General features: G+C 40.7%; 1 protein-coding gene across 2 annotated transcripts in view; it reads right to left on the reverse strand.

Annotated features, from left to right (window-relative positions):
- Positions 1-18,266, reverse strand: part of ENOX1 (ecto-NOX disulfide-thiol exchanger 1) — a 299,113-nt gene that overhangs the window by 242,146 nt on the left and 38,701 nt on the right. For both annotated transcript variants that reach the window (XM_014966054.1, XM_014966052.1), the window contains exon 2: positions 16,626-16,703. The gene's annotated coding sequence lies outside the window, so the exon portion shown is untranslated. The remainder of the gene's footprint in view (positions 1-16,625; positions 16,704-18,266) is intronic.

Consider the following 18,266-nt stretch of genomic DNA (forward strand, 5'->3'; position numbering starts at 1 on the left):
TTACATCCATGAGAGCCCCATCTCCTACACTCAAATCAGGTCCAGACCAGCTGTAACCCAGCACATCAGACACGAAGGGCAGACTCTGCTCAGCTGACTTAGATAATCTAAACAATTGGGATTGATTTTGAGCACACTATCTAGGCTTTCTCAGCACCATCTTTTCACTTTTCCAGACTTTCAAAGGGTAACTCATCCCACGTACCACATCATCACGGGTTCATCTTACCAAACTGTGGACACCTCCCTCTGAGCTAGTCACTCCTAGCTCCCTTCGCTGTGAACAGTGGCAAACACTTTTAGGGTGTGATGAATCTGCTTTATTTTGCATGTCTATTTAAAGCTGAGATGATTCCTGTCCTAGAAATGCCTGCTTGTCTCTGTTGACTATGCGGAGTGACTAGCTCACATGTGGGTGACGAAAGTCATCTCACCTATGTGACAGCTTCATTATCAACAGCACTTACACTGAACAAAATAAAACACAAGTACCAAATGTAAACTAAAATCAACAATTTTGAACAGACCAATATTAGCATAAATAGAGATACAGATCTTAATGCAAGGCAACATTGATGCTCTCCTCCTCTGTGCTTTCTGGCCAGAGTTTTGGAGGTATGGGATTGCACAGGAGCAAGGAAGGTTCTGAACAGCAGCAAAACTTGCTCTATGTCCTGTTTTCAACAGTCTTTGCTGGAGGAAATCTTTCAAAGGACCACAAAAAAACCGATTTCTGATAATCTTCCCTCCACAGGCAAAGTCTTTCTGACCCCTAAGTAGTCTGAAATTAGCTCCAACTGTGAAGCATAAAAATTAACATACCTCTACTAATGTGTTTTCACTAACTGTTATAAATCTGGAACACAAATCTATGGAACCCCCAACCTTATCCGAATCTTGACAGTCAGGATATGGACTAAACAATACTTTGAAGCAGTGAGCAGTTTTATGAAGAAAAATTTCTTTTAAATTAGCATTAAGCAAATGACTTAGGTTTGCCATACCCCAAACCGAGACTTTGTGCCTGAATTACGGGAAGGGAAGTGAATACAGAGTGAAATAGATGAAATTGTTCTCCATAACGCTGTGTCCACAACCTTAAGTAGCCCATGGGAGACACTGGTGACCTGGTCTGGAGGTGATCAGGGCATCTCCACCTCCATGTATCTTCACTTCGGTGAACAAAACTGTGTCCTTTAAACGCCTTGTCCCATGTTTTCCATTCAGCTTATTCCTTTCCCTTATTCCTTTTCAGTGTTTGTGGCTACCACAGGAATAATGCACTTTCCAAGGTGGATAATAAAAACTAGAAAAGGAATCAGCTCCAGATGGGTTACAAAATTAATGCCTTCCCCACCACCTAGCAGGCATTAACATTAGAAAGCTTTCTCAAGAAAGAGGAGGTTAGAATAGATGAAGGAGAACGCAGTGGGAAACACCAATGAAATGTAAGCATAAATGCCATTAATAAATCACAGCCCCAGCACATAACTCCACATAGTAATTCCCAAAAAGACAGTGCTGATCGATAATATATACATAACTCCTCTGAATCTGCTAATTTGTTTTTCAACAGTAAGGAACCACTCCCTAATTTTAAAGTGCTGTCCAATGCCTCTTTGTACTATGCAAAGTACACAACTTGGACATGTTGACTTCTCTAATTAGTCTATAAATAGTTGACTTTTACCCACTGCTTTGGTAAGTGTGATAATTGCTGGGGAAAGGCCAAAGCATTTATGGTCAATCAGATGATGAGAAAAGGAATATGGCCCTTTCAGTGAGTAAAATGTAAGGCATTCTGTGGAAAGGCAGAAGCTATTAGCAGGATCAATATTTCTCCTAGTACCTTAATAAATCATTATATCAAAGAACAGTTGCAGGATGAAGAAAACCTCATTCAACCAACGACGATCAGCAAATAAAACATCATTTAAATTACAAAGACCTAATTGGTGTACAAAGGCAAACGGCAAGCATAGAATACAGCCCTCTGATGCTAGGCATGTAAGCATTTTGAATCATTAGTGAAGGAAGAAAAGCAGAAAGACAAAGAAACAGTTATGCTAAGAGCTCCGCATGCGTAATTTGCAAATTGGTAAATATGCATGAACCCACTATGCCATAGCTGACTGATGACACCGTGCTTGGTGTAGATATCACGGGTGGCAGAAACAGAAGAGCACCTGGAAAACAGGATGGTCTTTGGCATCTTTACTATTGCACTGAAAAGAATCTCCTTGCTGTTATTTGCACTGTGGATTTTTCCTCCTCTTCTCCTTGGGAAGCCAAGAGAAAACTAAGATTTGTAAGCACTGGAGTATGGGAAGGGAAGAAATATTCTAATGGCTACATGCAAGCAAGGGGACTTCTCTCAGCAGACACTGCACATCTCTCCTTACCCGATACGGCTACCATCAGACATACCCCTGTAGCTCTCTTGGCCACAAGACCAAGAAGGAAACTCTAAATATAGCTAATTGGAGATCTGTCCAAGTAAGGATTGAGGGACCACGATCATGTACACATCCCACACAGCAGGTAACCCTCCTAGTATACATATAGGGCTGTGAGAAGAAGATAAGCCATGCCAAACTATTTCATATGGTGCTGCAAACCTACACGTTGCTATGGAGCACACAAGTGCACCGAGTGTGAGCAGCCACCACTACCTTTTTCAGAAGCACTTAGAGCACTTTTGATTTATAGTGTTACCTTTCAATCTAATAGAGAAATGATGAAACCTAGTGGGGAAAGAGTCACTAGGGTAATAACTGCATGAGTTCCCACCAGACGAAAACTGTAATACACTGTTGTAACCGGCATGTGGGTTTATTCTTTTGTTTGTATAGCCTGGATTTAGCTCTTTACCAAAGAGTTATAGAAAAGCAAATGCTTCTCAGTTGTTTAGTCACTACTTATGATCTCTGTCACAGCCTTGGAAGCTTGTTCCTAATTTATTCAGAGGCAAGAATTCTTGATTTTGTGAAGGAAAGTCAATTGTGGAAGGAATTTCATTGTGGAAGTCAAAGTGGGTACTCTTTGGTTCTCTAGTTCATATTTCGTACACTTCTAATTCCATATAGCTGACACTTTGGAAGATCAAGTGTCACATGGCTGGAAAGGTGACATCTCAAGAAAGTAAACACTGGCTGAAGAGGAGGGGAGTAAGAGCATCCTGTTGCTATGTGATAGCTTCTCTCCCCACTCTAAGCCGGCAGAATATCTTACCTGCCTTCCAAAATTCTCTGGAAAGGCAGAGTTTTGGCCATATGGCAACTGACCTTACGGAGTGCTGACCATATGCGTTTCCACCATACGTCTGGATCTTTGAGTTAAAATGCATACATAAAAATGAACAATGCCCAAATGTTTCATGCTCTGAACTCTCTATATAGATGTATTTATTTTCTCAAACTGTAATTTATTCCAAAAAGTAAAGCAGATCAGTCTCTCCATAAGTCACGCCTCGAATGAGTTTGTTGGCTGATCCTTCTGTTGGAGAAAACATATCAATTGTGCTTTACAGAGCATAATATGCCAACTTTAGTAGTAAAGGAACTGCTGTAGTTTATATACTTAACTGCCTGTAGGCCTCCCAAGGGTTCTCCCTCTCTTCCCAGTGAGATTATGTATTCTTCCCCTCATCTCATGCCCGCTAACACATATTAACGTAATATCTCTGCTAGCATCCAAGGACTATTTTAAAGAGCAATTGGAAACACTCTTTTGCCTGCATCCCAAAGTATCGCTTTTGTCTGGCATGTATCAGCTTTGTTGACTGTAAACCACTTGGGGCAGGGACTATTTCTTTATGTCCTTAGCGGTCTAAAGGCATTAACAGCTTTATTTGACAAATTATAAGCAGCAGAGAGGATCACTGTGAGCATGACCCAAACTTTAGTGATCATGTCCAATGGGATCACAGAGGGAAGGCTAATGGAGTATGTGAGCCCTTTCAATTCTATTATTATAAACAACTTTTTTTTTCTAGTGCTGTAAAAAAATGCACTAACTCTTCAAACAAATAACTAACCAAGAGCTATTGGGATGGTAGGAAATGGATTCAGTAAAAATTCAGGATTTTCTTATTCTAGTCAGCCTGAACAATTAATTAACAGCCTCCTTCTTTGTCATTAATTTTGTTGCCATAGTAGCCTCTATAAATGGTTTCTAACAAACAAGGAAGATTTATCTTTCTCACTCTAAATCGATGAGAAAACAAATGATTTCACATTCATTTTTGTTTCATTATGACAGGTAAAGCACAGTGAATCATTACAACAGGGCCTTCTGAGAAGGATAAGGTGTCAATTATCTTAAAAAGCCACCTTAAAAAGCAGGCCCAGAGATTAGAAGGGAAGCACCACATCTATGCAAACAAAAATATTGGCTCCAAAAGGAATACTAGAAAATGGCAACAATTTATAAATAATAAACAGAAAAAAGTTTCTAGATTTTTTTAAACTCCAATTAATTATTTTGCTTGGCTATAAATACTTCCCTGCATTGTTTTTTGCTCAAAATTCACAGCTGGTGAGAGACCAAGGATAAAAACATTGTAAGAGAGTTTCCTAAAGAACAGAGTTAAAACAAATTAGTTGAAACAGAGGAATTTTTCATCCACTTTAGGTTGCTGGGATTGTAAAGAGAACAGCAGCCCACAGGGGAGATGGGAGGTGGAGGTACACATCTGCAAACTAAATGCAGAGTAAGTTCTGGCCATCATCATGTGCTAAGGCTTTGGACATGTTTAGAGAAGTACAGGCTGCAACCTGCAAATTGGATCAATATATTTCTTGCCTGATAAATTCCAGGAGGGAGATAACGGGTCCATTATTGGAAAAGATTGTTGTTGCCTTTCTTCTAGAGGACAAAGTGACAGATAGTCTTAAAGCAGCTCTTTGCTTCTTCACAAAACCATGCTTTGAAAATGAAAGTCATTTCAAACCTTGTCCAATCTATAACCTGTCTCGGTTAGAGTGGGGAGCAGGGAAGAGTTAGAGTGTGGCAACGTGGCCAAAGTACTCAAACTTCCTTGATTAAGAATCTAGTAATAATCCCAGGTACAAAATGCTCTAGTCACATCCTTCCTATCAAGGAAAACAAACACAAATGAAATGGGACTTATGTTCCCCATTATATTTGTCATTTCCTACAGCCAAACCCACTGTCTTTGAATATTTTCTTACACTATTGATACCCAAAGTAATTGACTCAGCTACAGATCATTTCACAGTTAAATCCTATTGAAATCAAATTGTTTTGTTGTTTACCTCACCTCTTGAAAGACCTAAAGGGCAAGCTTTTGGCCATCTCCTTATTGCCCAAGGGATATGAACACAGAAGTGCTGGGGTGATAATGCAATCATGAAAGCTGTGCTGCCACAAATACAGAATCACATGAAGAACATGCAAAATTCCCAATTTTTTCAGTAAAAATGCTTGCAACAGTTTACACATTCACTTTTTTATTGTTCAATTGCAGGCTGCTAAGACAGTTTTTCTCCTGGGACAGGGTCTGTAAGCTACCAAACTGTGAAGATAAAACATGTAGAAGCAAGGGGGCTGGGGAGCAGGGATTTGCCTCCGTGATAACAGCATTGCAGTGATATGAAACCCTAGATATTAGTAAGTAGACTAGGGCCTTGTTCCGGACCCACAGTAGGTGGGAGTGTTGATCTGCTTGAGGGTAGGAAGGCTCTACAGAGGGATCCGGACAGGCTGGATGGATTGATGGGCTGCAGCCAATGGTATGAGCCAAGTGATGGGTCCTGCACTTGGATCACAACAACCCCATGCAGTGCTACAGGCTTGGGGAAGAGTGGCTGGAGAGCTGCCCCATGGAAAAGGACGTTGGGATATTGGTCAAAAGCCAGCTGAACATGAGCTAGCAGTGTGCCCAGGTGGCCAACAGCTTCCTGGCTATCAGAAACAGTGTGGTCAGTAGGATGAGGGAAGTGATTGTCCCCCTGTATTCGGCACTCGTGAGGCCACACCTCAAATACTGTGTTTATTTTTGGGCCTCTCACTACAAGAAAGACATTGAGGTGCTGGACTGTGTCCAAATAAGGGTAACAAAGCTGAAGGGTCTAGAGCACAAATCTTACAAGGAGCAGCTGAGGAAACTGGAGTTGTGTAATCTGGAGAAAAGAAAGCTCAGAGGAGACCTTATCGCACCCTACAACTACCCAAAAGGAGGTTGTAGAGGGGTGGGTGTCAGTCTCTTCTCCCAACAGGTGATAGGAAGAGAGGAAACAGCCTCAAGTTGCACCAGGGGGAGGTTTAGATTGGATATTAGGAAAAAATTCTTCTCCAAAAGAGTTATCAAGCACAGTCTGCCCAGGGAAGGGGTTGGGTCATAATCCCTGGAGATGTCTAAAAGACATGTAGATATGGTGCTTAGGGACATGGTTTAGTGGTGGATTGGCAGTGTTAGGCTAATGGTTGGACTCAATGATCTTAAAGGTCTTTTCCAACCCGAACGATTTCCAATTCCCCCGTCCACCACATCCCCTCAGCTGCCTCAGTTCAAGCATTTGCCTGGCCATGCCAAAATCCATACTGGGGTCATTTAAAAAAAAATAAAATTTAAAGAAATGGTTCTTTTAACATGAATCATTTCTCAGATCCAATTTAGAAAGAATCCGCTGAGCGACTAAGCGCAGCTGAAGGGTGGGTAACCCCTGGTGATGACTGTGGAAATGAGAGCTTGAAGGCAGTATGCTCTGAGATCAGATCTGTATAATATAGTATCAAAATAATGTAAAAATGCAGACTGTGAGCAAAGAGCAGGTATGATTTTCGTTCTCTCTGGTTATTTTTAATGGAACCTCTGCCTGTCCATCTATTACACCTTCACTAGCAGAGCTGGGGCAATAGCAAATTTGAACCCACTTTCAAGCCAGCTGGAAAGTTGGAGAAAAGTCACAAGAGGTAATTCCATTACTACAAGTTTAATGAAAACCAGCAGCCAGACGGCAAAGCAGCACAGAAATTGGTGCCTACAGAGAGGAAGGCAGGCAGAGCAGCCAGCAGAAACTCTGCCTGGAAAAAGCCAATGGGCAGGGGTGGGCAGACCTGCTGGTTGGCATGGATGTGCCTCCAGAAGATGGTTTGACCCTTGCCTGCAGGGATATGAGGGGGAGATGGGAAACTGAGCTCAGAGTTTTAGGGGACAGGAGACATTAATCCGTTAAAAAAGGCTTCTTCACTACTCATTGAGCAATTCGTTTCCAGGGATCTGTTGTGCTTTAAGTGTAGGGCAAGGCCTACCACAGTACATGTCTGTGTGGTCTGGGTGTTGACACCAGCCTGCTGGACCCACACTGAGCAAATTCAGGATTGTTCTGCTCAGAGTTGGAGGCAACTGGAAGCCACATAAACATACTAACAATGCCAAGGCCAAGTTAACTGCACTGAGTCAGAGCTAATAAACACTGCCAATCATGGCAATTTATTAGCTTGTACTCAGCATCACGCTAACTGTGCTACACAGCTTCTGGTTAGCTTGGAAATTGGTCAGAGGGAACTCCTATCTACCAGTAGAGAGCTGTGTAGATGTAAATCCTTAACCGTATGTCTATGGACTCTCACTGAGCACCTGAATGCTGCTGAACTGACAAATAAACCAACCATTTCAAGCTTTTGGGGAAATTTTGCAGGTGGGAGTACAAAAGGAGAACTAGGGGAGTGAGGAATGGACTCTGGACCAAGGCCATAGGCTGCTGAGTTACAGCTCTCTACTGGGAGTGCCAGGCAAAAAGCCTGTAGCCTGGAGGGCCTGGGATTGCAAAGAAAAGTCTAGGTTTGACCTAGGCTCCATAGTCTTAAGCACCTCATGCACTCAGTGGTGAGACTGTCATCAGTCCAGTGAATGGTCAGCACGTGCAGGGAAACCTCTTCATAGAGGCAAACAAAATGCTGCCACAAAGGACACCCATGCAGACTTGGTTTTTTATTATAACTTAAAGATCTTAAAATAGCATGCTGAATTTGGCTATCAAACACCGACTTTTTTTCTGAAAGCCTGTCCTAAGGCACTGCAAGCTGCCTGCTCTTGACAGGGAGAAACTTCTCAACAGAAATCTCAACTCACGTGAACTTACAGAAGGAGCTACAGAGGTGGAAAAATCAAAGATGCATTAATGGAGGAAGGATTGCGGGACTGACCATTATAAAATCCGGAGGCAAAGGTCTCTAGTATTAAAGGGGTATGCTCCTGGAGAGATTATAGAGAGATCAGAGGCTCAAAACGTTCCATGCCCCAGAACAAGAGGACAACGAGCTCTCTTTGTGTATCTACACTTCATTGAGACCAGATAGTGCATTTGATTGATCTTACTCATGTGTGACTGACATGAGAACCTGACAGCAACTGGCCTGCAGAACTTTGGCCAGGATTTCAGAGATATTGCTGAATAGCTTACACACAGAAAAAAAAAACCAACAAACAAACCAACAACAAAAAAAAACCCCAAAAAACAATAAAGCAACAAACCATCAAAAAAGAAAAAACCCCCAAAAAACAATAAAGCAACAAACCATCAAAAAAGAATGAATATTTGACAATGTATTAGAACTCATTGCAGAATATGCCATGTCTTTAACTTACTACTCTGTAATCATCTCTTTTCCCTTCTCCCCTTGCTTCTTTGCCACCTCCAAACAGTAAAAAGGCTGCGTGAAGAGTGAAAAATAAAATATAAGAACATCTGGGATGTTTTCATGGAGAGAGAGAAACACAGAACATTGTGATTAACTACACAAGTGAACTGGTTCCTTCAAACATTAAAAGAACATTATGAAGAAATTAAGTCTCCTTTAAGGAAAACACGTGATGTCAGTCAATTTTATGAACAAGGGTGCCATATTTCAGACTCAGCCCTCTCCTGGATTTAACATCTGACTTTTGCTTTCAAGATCCTTGAAACGTTTTTCTTTATTCTCTTTGATGCTGGTTCCTTGTTATTAATTAGATCAGGCCAGGTTTCCACTGAGACTGTAAGAATAGGGACATCTGTGTTTTACCTGTCAAGTACTGCCATAACTGTCTTCAATTGCTCTTCTCAGTCTAGTCCCTCCGTGGAATCCCATATTATGAAAATCGTACACTGTTTTCAAAGCCCTTCCTCTGGTCTGTGTAACACTGCAATGTATTTTCAGTAGGGGGATGTAAAAGTAGAAAACCATCAAAAGAAAACCCACCAAGTGCAACAGTAAGAATACCACGATTAGCAATGGTAAGAAGAAACAGTTGGTTTGCTACTCAGCGGGAGGTAAGGCTGTTTGAAGGATCAGCTGTGATCAGAAAGCCACAGCAGTTAGCTCTCAAGACAGAGGAGTAGAAATACAGGTCATAATAGGAAAAAGTAGATTAGACAGAACTGGGAGAAGTTAATTTTTTTCAAATTGGCTGAGCCCTATGAATTTCACCCTAGAATATGTAGAAAACTGACTGAGGGAATCTTAGAGCTGCTGGCCATTATCTTTGACAGGTGAGGACAGAAACAGTCAACTCAGCAAACATTCGATGGGAAATAACAAATAGGTTTGGTCTTACTAAGAAGGATCTGAGGTTATCCAGTGGATCACAATCTTCAACAGAGTCACTGTCACATACGTCTGAATGTCTGCTTGGAAATATAAAGCAAAATGTTACCTACAAGACACATCAGAGAATTCTTCTTTATTACTTCACTTTGGATAGACTTCAACCATAACCTTAGGTAAAGTGTTGGATGCCACATTTTAAGGAGTATGTGACCAATTGACAGTGAGTACTATACAGTGAGTATACACATAGTACTATATACTGTGACAAAAAATTGAAGGAATAAATTGTTTTTCAATGTGAAGAAGGCAAGAACTGGGGGAAACATGACAAAAGACCCTGAAAATATTAAAGATGGTTGCAAGGAAAAAGGGAAAAACCCATTCTTATTCACTGCAAGTGGGACAGAAATAACTTGCAGGTTAAGAAAGGAAAAAAAAAACATTTTCTGGTGGTACAGAAAATCAGGCTTTGGAATGAACTGCCCAGAGAGCCTCCAACAGTGGAGGCCCTCAGCCACAGCTCTGATGGCAAGAGTGTCATCACAGCTGATGCAGCTGCAAGGCCCTCAAGCTACTTGCCTATTTTCTATGATTCTAGGGGAAAAAAACCCCAAAACTGTGAGTAGTTAGCAGGAGAATAAATTTTTGAGTTCTAGGATATTTTGGGCACTAGTATGTATTACCTTAGTTAATTTTTAATAGTGTTCTGAAAGCTCAAAGTTAAAGAGTGGCTTGACCCAAGATATTCTTTCATCTTTTTACTTTCATTTTTGCTGTTTGAGCAAACTGCTTGGTCATGCTTTCCTCTGATTTTTATAAAGCCTCTTGAACACAATATTCAGTGGTCTTTTTCTTGTTTTCTCAAATGTGGGATCAATGACATTAAGTAGGAACACATTATTTCCTGAATGGTTGCCTACAGCCATTATTGGATCATTTCTTCTACGGAGTCAGCCAACCCATATTAATGTTGATGTGGATTCCTATAAGTTTTGCTTTTTGTTTTTCACTTGTGGCATCTAATAATCAATTTCTCTCTGTATTTTCCCTTTTCTGATGTGATAACTGACCCTATCCAGAGTCTATCTGGAGCAGTATATCTCAGGACTCTTGGTCCCAAAGTGCCAGGTGTGCTACACTTCAGCCTACAAAGAGAGCTGAAATTTTATCAAATTCAAGGGTTTGCCTTACTATTATTTATGATATTGACTGAAATTTGCTGGGTTTTGAGTTCTGAAGATGAACAAATGTTGCTCCTGAATTTAACCAGTGTCAAAGAGATTTTTCAAGGCTGACAACAAAGAACTGAAAAATCACCACAGGCCAGCTTCTCACGGTGATAGCATCACAAATATATTCATTGCAGGATCAAACTCACCATCATTCTTCTCTGGTGTACACAAATCCAAAAAAATTCCTTTAATGTTTACTATCTGAACAGGTAGCCTTTCCACATATTTTAGCTAAAAAGCAGGAGAAAAGGGACATAAACCTGCCAACATTGTGCTGGGCTTTGGTGCAAAAAAGAAAAGATTTTTCATAGCTGTTCATTTTGGCTGGCATTTGGCCATCTGAACACTCCTTGGTTTTTTTTAAGTAACAAGCTCTGCAAGTTTTACTGCTGTTTCTGGAGACTTGGACAGTGACAGTGGATTTCTCCTTGTCTCAACTGGAGATGTTTTAGCTGCCTTTCACAAGTGAAATCAATTCATAACTTTCTACAGCAACAGACTCTCACTGGAGCTGCAGCTTATGACTTTTATCTTGTTGTGACACCTGCTTTGGTCAAGTGGATTACTCATTACTCCTCCTGGAAGGTGTCAATACTGATGATGTTCAGTTGAGCAGCTGTCCTCCCTCTTGTGTTATTATTATTCATGACGTGATTGATTCTTCTGAGGGCCTCAGTGATAGAAAACTTAGCAATTCTTTGCTGTCTTTCTTTTAAAGGGACCTGAATGGACAATTATTGTTTTTGAAATGTGCTATAGCCACCATTTCACCTCATCTGTGGTTCAGATATCTCTGTGCAGCCAGACTGTGGGCAATGAAAAGGTACAAGATGTGCCATTATCCATATGCTGAGAGCCATCAGTGGTACGCTTATTGTCTCTCCAACAATGTAATTCATTACCTAGCATCATACCAAAAAGAGTTAAAGGATAGAAGAGAGAGAGAAGACACCAGCAGTAATTCCACCTAGACAAAGCCAAGGTAAGATATGGATTGGAGTAATTTTAATCGAGGGTATACCTCCATAATTAATTATCGAGCTTCAAATTCTGGGATTATTTTACATAATTTGTATCCATCTGGAAGTCATATTGACTATAGTCAGCTTCTTAACACTGATACTTGAGTCAAGAAGTTAACAATACACAGAGGGATGCAGGTACATGGAAGGAAGACACACACAAAAAAGGCTTTGGAATGGGACCTATAGGAACTGCAAATGCTTATTCTGAAAAATAGATCAGCAAATGAAATAAACTACAACATAAAGTAATTTTTCCTTCTAGTATTTGACAGATTACCACAAATATCTTCACTATAAATAGCACACCAAATGGCTTCCTGTGGAGCAAATAAAGAGTAACTTGGATTTTAGACATCCTCCTAAGTGTTGTGTAGCTCTGGAAGAGCATACACAAGGTAGCACTGAAATCTTCCTCACTGGAAGATTAGATAAACATCTCTCATATATTATCTAGAGATGTTTGCCCTTGTTTGTAATACAGCCAAATGATCTTTGGTGTCCCTAAGGTGTTCTTGATTGTTGATACTGAAGGTCTCCCTTCTTTTTTCTATAATGCCCCAGGAGTTAAGGTCAGCAAAGATTATCATCTAATTGCCTCTTTGAAACAGAAGTGAGAATGGTACAGAGCCTTACTCCTGATCTGAATCTATGGACACTTTGTGTAGTCTGTAGTCTCTCAACTGTTTTTCCATTCTTCTGGGCAGCAGCTATGATTAAACCACTGGGAGGTATTTAAGGATGCTTCTGGGCTGTTCCTCCAGCAGAGGAAGTACTTGCCACCATTCCTAGGAATTCCTTGGGAACAGGTCAAAATGTAAAAGCCAACGGAAGGTCCATTTGTTGTTTGGGTTGGTTGATTTGTTTTCCTTGCATGCATAATAATTTCAGTGTCTTGCAGAACTCTTGCTCTGGCCACAGTTCTTATTCAGGTAAGCAAATTGTCATTTTATTTTTTCTAATAGTCATCTGCTCCTTATCTTGCTGTGGGCAATAAAAGAATAGTTGGCTGGTCACAGACCCTCCGAACCACAGAATCATAGAATGGTTAGAGTTGGAAGGGACCTTAAAGATCATCTAGTTCCAACCCCTCTGCCATAGGCAGGGACGCCTCCCACTAGACCATGCTGATCAAAGCCCCATCCAACCAGGCATCATCATTCAAAACCAAAAAAATGCATATATGTGTCAGCTTGCACATATACTCCATGATTTGGATACAATAGTCTTCACAAACTCACAGTCCTGTTTTAATTTCTGTTCTGATAAAATGCAACTGTCCTTCCGCAGCAGCTCTGTGAGATTTACTTCCCCTACTCTCCCATTTTATTCTACCACATTTCCTTAGAGCATCTAGCTTATAGATTTTCTCCAGTTACCAGGCTATTTGGCTTCCATCTATTCAGTAATTCAAATATATGCATCAAATGCACACATGGCACATTTCCAGGTAGTAACATTCCCTTTCCTTTCTGCCTTTTTGTAGCCAGGTAATTTGCATATAAGTTGCGCAAAGATAACACCCTCCTGTTTGCCTCCACGGTTATGGTTTGTGCATCACCTCCCTCTGCTTCCCCTTTGCAGACCTTCATGCATTGGGTACATGCAGCCTCTTCATCACCCCCGCAGCCCCGTGAGCAAAGCCTGGTGGCATGGAGGGTTTGGCCTCTGTGGCAGCATGGCTTTAGGGCAGGCACGTGTATCTAACACAGTGGCAGCAGGGCTCTCCAGGTCCACCTGCAGCGCTGGTACGGAGATCAAAGGTATGGCTGCCATGCTTATGTGGTCCCGTGGCAAACTGTTCTCCCTAGGCTCTTCCCCCCTGCCCCTTCTCCCTCCCCACCATGACTTTTGACAGATTGGTATTTTTCCAGTTGTGTTTTCATTACTGAAGAAGCCATGCGTGGTCCCATGGCAAACTGTTCTCCCTAGGTTCTTCCCCCCGGCCCCTTCTCCCTCCCCACCATGACTTTTGACAGATTGGTATTTTTCCAGTTGTGTTTTCATTACTGAAGAAGCCATGAAACAACGGAGTAGCACCTCCGCCACCAAATCCCACCTAGGAGCAAGCCCTGACCGACCGTGTGCCCAGGAGGCTTTAACAGGAGGACAGGACAGAGATGGGGGGCTTCAAACCCCATGGGGCAGCCATGAGCTGTTTTCACTGCTTTTGTTTTCCTCTCCTCCCCCTAAAACCAAGACACTTGTTTCACCGTGGCAGTGCCAAAGGTAATGGTTTGAGGAGACCCCAAGAGGCGTTTCGAGAGATGCATCATTTAGTGACCCCAATAGAAAAATTTAAGAAACTTCAGCAATAAATGAATGGAACTCCAACAAAGCAAGAACAAGTAACAAATATATCAGGGAAAAAGGAGACTTCTCTGGAGAATGGGTGAGGGATTGTAGGCAGGAAATAAAAGACAGATTAAGCAAACAAGAACTGTACAAGAGGAGGAGATACTTATAAGAAAAAAAAATACATTAAATTTCCAGTGAAAGACATGGGATAAATCGAAAAAGCTGACCTGGATTAAATGAATTATTTGGCTAGACCAGTATCCTGTTTTCCTTCAATGTCAATACCAGATGCTACAGAGAAGTGGTACAAGAGATACCTACACAGCTGCAAAAGAAGCTTTACCCAAACCCCAGGCCGAGGACCAGTGAGTTCAGCCTTCAGCCAGCCAACTGCTGTGTAATTGCTTTATAACTGTGTAAAATGAAAAATATATCGGTGATGGCATTCTTATTGGCATAAATATCTATTTCTTGCAAAGGTTTAATGCAAAATCTTTTGATAATACCTTGGGGCAATGTTTTCCAAGGGGAAATCACACCTTGGATCTCCTCTTCAGTAGAAATGTCTTGCCTTTTAATTTAATTGGTTTGCCTTAGCTTCAGCATTATAATAAGGGTGCAGTATAGCCATACCCAAACTAGTTTATACTACTTAGTATGTACATATATCAAATTAATATATTTATCCCCTTTTTAAATGCCACAATACTAACTTGTATGTATATAACAAAGCCGTTATTCTTCAGGAATCACACTTGTGAACAAGGAAACTTTTAAAACGTGTTTTAGACCACCGACTCGCCTAAGCTTCCTCAGCAGAGCAGCTGTTGACTGCATTTGTATCAAATTCATTAGGACACAGGCCCAACCACATTTTGCTTCGGCAAACTTAGCAGGAGCTCTTGGAGCTCTTTGGAGAGTTGTGATTCAAACAACACTCACAGATAGGCCTGGAAAGGAAGATTTCATAAAGCTGCTGCCGCTAGTAAAGGATTTACAACCCAAATGCCAACATGTGCAACAAGTTTTCTCTCTTTATCTGAAATGCCCTTCAGTGTTTGCACTTCCTTCTCCTCCCCCCCTCACCACTAAAGAAAAATACAAATTTTGCCCTAAAGGATATCAACATTAAAAAGAGAAACAGTGCAGTCATAAAGCTTTAGCATGACACAGATCATTCAACAGTTGTGCAATTACTCTGAAAAGCTACTTATTTTTCAACACGGAGCTTTCACTCAACACAGGCCCGAGGCACCACGATCAGATCTGTATCTGCAGTATCTCAACCAGTCTGATCTAGGGCTTTTGCTCATTACGGAAGCTGTAGCCTTCTGTGAGGTTTGCATCTAGGTTCAAAGAGTTTCTAAAGCATTTTGGATCTGGGTTGGCTTTAAAAGGTATTACCAAATCTTAATAATTTCCAGGAATGAATTAAAAGTTGTTTTTGATACCACTCATTCCCTAAATCCACCTGGATTTCTTTTTGTTTAAGGTTTACATGTCACTTTCCCTGCAGAATTCCTACAGACTAATGCAATCCTAACTACACAGAAGCAACAAGGAAAGCAATAAAACCCAAAGTGCTCTCAGGTAAACCAAGCAAATGAAACAGAGCATGTTCCAAACATGAACATTTTAGAGAAGTATTATTTAGGGCCAGATACAACTGCCACAGACCCTGAGTGTGATCTGATAGCAGGGTATGACCTTCTAGATGAAAAAGTTGATTCCCATTGTTTTTTCTGAGCAAATTTCTATAAAAATGCTGTTCAGTACTACCTTTGAAAGCAGTAAGAAATCAAATTTTTCTCTGTTATACAGCTGCGTAGAAAAACATATTGAAATGCAGGGGAGTGTTTCCTACCCTCTAAATCATTGCGATCGCGGGCCACAATGCTTAGAACACTATCGTTCAGGTGGACAAGGTTCCTCACTGCTCCTTGCCACGCTGACGCTACAGCAGTCAAGCTATTATTTTTCTGCTCTTTTTATAGTCTCTTAAATACCAACTTTTTTTTTATTATTTTTAATTTTCTTAAACTTTCTGTGAACCTGAGCTCCTCCTGACCCAAAAGCCCCAGTAATTCTGCTGCCCTTTTCTCAATGTGCTTCTCGAAACATCCACAGCTATAGCTGTGGGACAGCCGCTCACATATTAGCAACCTGGGTGGAAGCAATTGATTGCAGGGCCTTTTAGGGTAATGCAGTTTCAACACATACTGAAAGGCATAGCAGTGCAGTGAAAATGACTTACAGGCCCAATTCCTTTCTGCAGTTCAACTCTATAAACTGCAATAATTCACTTCAAAGGAAAGACGAATGGGTTACTCTCCATTTATCCAACAGTAACAGAACAGAGCTAAGTCCTCAACATTTTGCAAGAAACAAAAACATTTTTCACGCTTGCGCCAGAATAAAATTGGATTTTAAGTTGCTTTGCATGCATTTGAGACAAAAAAAGATACCAAGTCAGCATAGGACTTACATGCTGAGAGAGAATGCAATAGAGTTTACAGACCTGCAGGAAGCAAAGTAACTCCTCAGCGTCCCCATCATGGTATTTCCAAAGGAACGTTACAAATTTTCATGGCCAACCCTGTAAGAAGTAGAAAGAATAGTTAAAACTAGAGGGTTTCCAAAGGAAAAGCAAATAAGATCAGCTGTCTCCTTGGATACGCAAAGCTAAAAGTCAGTGTAGAATTGTTTTAGAGGATGTTAAACATTTTTAAACTATGGAAGCAGCAAGATCATAACAATTATTTAAATATAACAAAGTCCAAGTTACATAAAATACAAAATGGTAAGTTATTTTTAAAGACATGTTACTGAAAACAGTCTTGATAAAATTCAATGAATATGTGGGACTAGATTGGAAAGAAAAGAAAAAAGAGAGAATAATGCACCAATTTATATTCCCTTTGAACTGTCTGTAATACAGACCTTAAAGTGCATTTTCAAACATATAGCATATCAAAGAAGCAGACATTTATTTCTAGCCATGGCACTTCTAGGCTCTTGGTAAATGAAACCAGAAATAGTCTAGTGGAACTGTGCTGTATGATAAAGCACGTACTGATGGGTTCTGCCCAACATCAGTAAACAATTGTTTTTTCCTTTAACCGAAGGAAAGAATTTCAGCAGTAAACAAATGCCTTGCATCTTGCATGAATTCTTCAACAGAATCAAAGCAAACCTGTCTTCACATCTCCTGCATGTGCTATTCCAAGTCAAAATAAGTTATATTCCCTGAGATCTATCAGTTGCTATGTTTTCGATTATGACAACCATGATACACAAGGGTAAATCCAATACACTATAGCTTTCTGCTATAATCCCCCTGGAATCCACACCCGTTGTTGTAAGGATAATTATCTGGGTATCCCCGAGGCCAATTTTTGCAGTTTTCGTATAAAAATCACCTCTTGCATAAGACATGAAATTTAAAATCATCCCCTTCACAGATATCATTGAGTCACTCCATTACCTCTGGGACAGATATAAATTATGCATTCTTTGATTCTCTTTAAAATTTTAGCTGCACAAGGGGACAGAGAAGCATCTAAATGGTACTAAAAATATAAGGCATTCAAGAAAGAAACAATAACTTGTATGGTATTAACTGCTACAGTGCTCCGAAGGCTCCCTGCCTGGTCAAGAAAAGCACATAAAGCACTGAAACATAACAGCAGGCTTGCATGCTAATGGCTGCTAGTGACAAGGACTCATTGAATGTCACTGCTTCACATACTGCGTGCTGTTCATTTTTCTTATCTTTGTGACCTCTCCTTTGAAATGACTGATGAAACTCCCGTGAATTAGCATCTCCGCTTCTGGGCATTTGCCACCAAGAAGGCGTTCAGTAACATCTCTACTAAAATACAAAAATAAAGCAAGGGAAAAAAAAAGAAATCATAATCTTAACCAAAAAACAGTCACTGTGTCTGTTAAAGCATACTCAGTGTGTACTGCAAAAGGACTGCTGCTCTGAAGCCTCCTCGTTAGGCCAGTTTTTACCTTGATGCCCTTTCAGAGTATTGGCTTGTCACAATACAAGCATTCACATTTCAGACTTGGCTAACATTTTCATAATTGGTGTGAATAAAAAGGAATAGCTGTTACTGCAGGAAAAAGAAAGAAACGTCTCTGTTCTGATGCCCTG

Source organism: Calidris pugnax, unplaced genomic scaffold (genome assembly GCF_001431845.1).
Source record: "Calidris pugnax isolate Ruff unplaced genomic scaffold, ASM143184v1 scaffold20, whole genome shotgun sequence".
Taxonomy (NCBI): domain Eukaryota; kingdom Metazoa; phylum Chordata; class Aves; order Charadriiformes; family Scolopacidae; genus Calidris; species Calidris pugnax.